This window comes from Punica granatum, chromosome 8 (assembly GCF_007655135.1).
Source record: "Punica granatum isolate Tunisia-2019 chromosome 8, ASM765513v2, whole genome shotgun sequence".
Lineage (NCBI taxonomy): Eukaryota > Viridiplantae > Streptophyta > Magnoliopsida > Myrtales > Lythraceae > Punica > Punica granatum.
Window position 1 is genome coordinate 5,386,722 of NC_045134.1, and position 4,840 is coordinate 5,391,561.

At 34.2% G+C, this 4,840-nt stretch overlaps 1 long non-coding RNA gene across 1 annotated transcript; it reads right to left on the reverse strand.

Moving 5' to 3' along the window:
* Positions 1–1,388: 1,388 nt before the first annotated feature.
* LOC116188976 lies at positions 1,389–4,246 on the reverse strand. Its single transcript, XR_004152288.1, has 3 exons — positions 3,924–4,246; positions 3,422–3,598; positions 1,389–3,295 (listed from the first exon to the last, which is right to left on the reverse strand). It is a non-coding gene; the product is annotated as an uncharacterized LOC116188976 (long non-coding RNA).
* Between the last annotated feature and the right edge of the window lie 594 nt (positions 4,247–4,840).

Genomic DNA, 4,840 nt, shown 5'->3' on the forward strand with positions numbered 1-4,840 from the left:
GAATATTTTAAAATATGAAAAAAAAATATTTTATCCAGATGGCCTCAAGCATCCGAATTGTTGAATGGAATTTTTGTTTTATTTTTTGAGCTTATTTTGCGATAATTTTTTAATTTTTAAAATTATACAGATAGAAATTTGTGAAACTATAAATTATTTTTTCTATTTTAAAAATATATAGGTATAAACTTCATGTACATATTTATTCGTGTAAACATGACTTGGATTGAGTGACAGCATTAAGGTCTAAACCGGATTGAGTGTATCTGGGGAGGGCAATTTGCCCATCACCAAAATCAGCAGCATGTGTAACATATGGTCTTCACATACATTTTGGGACCTATCAGAGCAGCAACACCTCAATAGCAACAAGGAGGCGCCCTAGACTTAAACACAAATAGCGGCAATATTAACTTGGTAGCCAAGAATCTTCATCTTCAACTTCCCATCGACTCTTTTGATTTATGAATGTTGATTGTGGGTATAATGCTTTTTGTGGGCTTGAAGCAGATCCGAATGCTTTTAGGCGGACCAATTCCTCTTTTGTGGATAGTGGATAGTGGATGTGGGATAAGGAGTTAGTATTTTTTTTTTGTGTGAATATATATCCTTTTGTGGGTAGTGAATGCAGTAGGCTGCTGCAGGATAGTAGAGTTCATGGTTTTTGCGGATATATTCCCTTTTTGTGGAAACATGATTTTTGTGGATTTATTCCCTTTTGTAGATAGGGATGGATATGTTAGTGTAGGAAATGTACGATGGATGTGAACCTCCATTTCAATAGCTTTCCCAAAGTGAAATGGATGTAAACATTCACTCAATTAAACATTTCACATGAATATGTAAAGCCTTTTGGGTACAAATATTTAACCATATATATAGTAAAATTGACTCATACAAGCAATTAATAGGCCTATATTTAATGGGATTAGAAATATATATTTTTTTAATAACAAGTTTTTTATTTTAAAAAAATTAAAAAAAATCATGTAATTTATGTTAACAAAGATAGGACACTAAAAGAAACAATTCATTTTTATTTATGTAATTTTCAAAAAAGATAAAGATTATCACAAGCGACTAATTTAGTGGAATTAAGGTAATATGATAATTTTTATCTTTTTTGAAAATTACATAAATAAAAATTAATTTTTTCTTTTAGTGTCCTTTGTTTGTTAACATAAATTACCTCATTCATTTAATTTTTTAAAATAAAAAACTTGCTATTAAACAAATATATACCCCATTAAATATAGGTTTACTAATTGCCTGTAGGAATCAATTTTACTATATATATGGATAACTATCTGCAACCAAAAGGCTTTACATATTCATGTAAAATGTTTAATAGAATGAATGTTTACATCCATTTCACTTTGGGAAGGCCATTGAAATGGAGGTTCACATCCATCGTACATTTCCTACATTAACATATCCATCACTATCTACAAAAGGGTATGTTTCCACAAAAGGGAATATATCTATAAAAATCATATTTCCACAAAAGGGAATATATTCGCAAAAATCATAAACTCCACTATCCTACAGTAGCTTACGACATTCACTACCCCCAAAAAGGGTATATATTCCCAAAAAAGAAGAATCGATCCGCCCAAAAGCATTCAGATCTGCTTCAAGCCACAAAAAGCATTATGCCTACAATCAACATTCATAAATCAAAAGAGTTGATGGGAAGTTGACGATGGAGATTCTTGGCTACCAAGTTAATATTGTAGTTGTTTGTGTTTAAGTTTGGGCGCCTCCTTGTTGCTATTGAGGTGTTGTTGCTATGATAAGTCCCAAAATGTATGTGAAGACTTGATGTTGCACCCGCTACTGATTTTGGTGATGGGCAAACTGTCATCCCCAAATACACTCAATCCGATTCAGACCTTAATGCTGTCATTCAATTCAAGTCATGTTTACAAGAATAAATACTTACATGAAGTTTATGCCTATATATTTTTAAAATAGAGAAAATAATGTCTGGTTTCACAAATTTATATCTGTATAATTTTAAAAGTTGAAAAAATTATCGTAGAATAAGCCCAAAAAAAAATTCCATTAAGCAATTCAGATGCTTGAGGCCATCTAGATGAAATATTTTCTTTTACATTTTAAAATATTCAAAAAAAGAAAATATGATGGTCCCATAAATCTATATGTATATGTTATAAAAAATTTAAAATTTATTTTCTTAAAAAAATCTCGAATAACTGAAAAAAATAATGATTGTTCCCAAAAATCTATATTAATATGGTTTAAAACATTTAAATTAAAACTAATTTTTTAAGAAAAAGCAAAATAATAGAGAAACTAACAATCAGTCCCATAAATCTATATTTATATCTTTTATAAAACTAGTCGAAAGGCCATGTGCTACATGTGGTGTGCATCTTGACTAATCCATATTAATAGATCTCTAGAAGTAAGAATATCACTTCGCATGCAAATAAATTTAATCAAGCTAGAAGTACGACTCCTTCTTCTTTGTTTTTTCTTTTTCTTTTTTTTCCTTTCACTTTCGAAAACTTTTATGTTTATGTTTAGGAAGACCACCTATATGACCTACACGGATTCCAATTATTTAAACGAGAGCTCTTGATGAATAAAAATAAACATAATCAAGAGTGAATAAAATCATAGCATAATCCAGTACTTTTTTATAACAACATTTGTGCCTTTCCACAAAACATTGGACCTGTAGAGCAAAATTGAGCACTAATAATTGGACATGTTGAGCAAAACTCAACTGCTAAGTAGCAAATGGCCAGCGTAGGGTAGCATACAAAGATACCAACCAATTACCCTAGTCATAAGATTTATGTAAGAGCTTCAAATTCATTCACAACGAGAAGGCCAAGAAATTAACAAGTAAAAACCCTCTTTAAGCCATAAGTATGAATAAGAGTTACCTACTCCTTGATGATTCAAACAAATTAGAGGTTAGTCTTTTCAAGGTTGAATGTCAGCTCTGAAAGTCAGTATAAAATCCTCATAGTATCCAAAATAGTTTATCTTTATCTACAATACTATCTCAAAGGGAAACTAAATACGATGCAGGGCTTAATAAATTAAAGGCCTTAGGGACCCATCACCAAGCACGACACAGAACCATGATAAGGGGAAAGGTCGGAGAGTATACCTTCCGTGTTTACCATATGTGAGGATGCACTGGAGTCCATGTATGTTTCACCAGATGAACTGTCGCCCTGGGACATTGCAGGCAGGGATTTGGGAAGGTACTGAGCATTTGAGTAGCTGTAGAGCTCCATGCATTGCATGGCAGTATGACCTGGAGAATTGCACAATTGACAGATTACCGCAGCAGGACTCGCTCCAAAAATACTATCACGAGCATTAGGGGAGGGATAAGATCCTGATGGAGCCGAAACAGGAGAATGATATGGTGATGTCTTACCATGCATATTACCACGACCGCGCCCTATACAATGTGTAGCGCAGTGATGGCTTGGAGAGGATGGTTGGGGAGAGGGGCGGTCACTCCTATCCATTCTCGGAGAACTAATTAGCTGAGTCATCATCACCATGGAACCCTGAGTTTGACACTTGATCGAATAGCTATAGTCTCGTGGCTCTGATACCATGCATATGTTAGGAGAAAACACAATTAAACTCGGTATATGATCTGTTGAAATTAATTCTTTAATTGATTTGAGCATCACACCCTCGCTCGAGCTATAGAGAGATGATAGAGCATAAAAGTTTCAAGAGTCGAGGACTTTTAGAAGGTAGCTGGAAATAGTTTCGAACTTTCTTCTCTCTTTTATAAAACAAGGAAACAACGGAACGGGGAGAGGACTGTTACGAATTTCAGCTTGCAAATTACATATATATGTATATGCCTTATCTTGTCAAAATCAAGATCAACAGTCATCGATCCAAACAATACTGGGACTTACCTGAGCCTGAAACCACTTCAAGTGAAAAGAGTAACCGCAGCAAGTATAGTTCACCGAGAACGTATGTCTGGCCGATGATGTTGCTGGAACCACGTATCTATTCTTTGGCAAGGGACCCCTGGTTTAAGTTTCTGTGTGAACTAATGATCACTCGAATTTGTATGCTTCACTCGCCTTGTCTATAATATTATATGTATACATATATATGCTGGTGTAAAATTATGCACCCACCAACATCATCCTTGAACTTCAGCACGTTGAAGAAAATGCCCCTGTGTACTTCAGTTGAATTAGGGGAAAATATTGCATCCTGCACTCTGGCATTTCAAACAAAATACTCTCCCTTTTCTGAATCTTGAAAAACTGACACTATGCTTTGGCATTTCAACAAATTGCTGGCCAAGCCATGTGTCGTCTGACATGGAAAAAATGCGAACACATGACATCAAAACTTCAGTACTAATTATCACATAAAAGGAAAACTGAAATGCGACAGAAGTATAGGGGCACATTTTCAAAATTCAAAGTATATGGGGGCATTATCCCAAGATTCTAACTGAAATTCAAAGGGTAGGGGCATTTTCAAAATTCAAAGGTAACTGATGGGTCTGGAAATATAGGGCCCTCAATTGTAGGCCTGATATGGGCCCCTAAATCAAGCCCGATATGCCCAAATAATAGGCGGCAGTAGTTGCTATTTAAAATTACAACTTACCCCGAACGGACACATTTTTGGTAGTCTATATATCTATACCTATACTACGTACGATATAAAGGAAACGTTCGATATCCTTACATTTGATATGATTTTACCAAATTGCCCTCTATTTTTTTGATTTTATTGGTGGAAAGTAAAATGAATCTTTAGGTACATGAATAGAGAGTTTTTGCCTCAAATAGACTTTTTTTTTGGAATT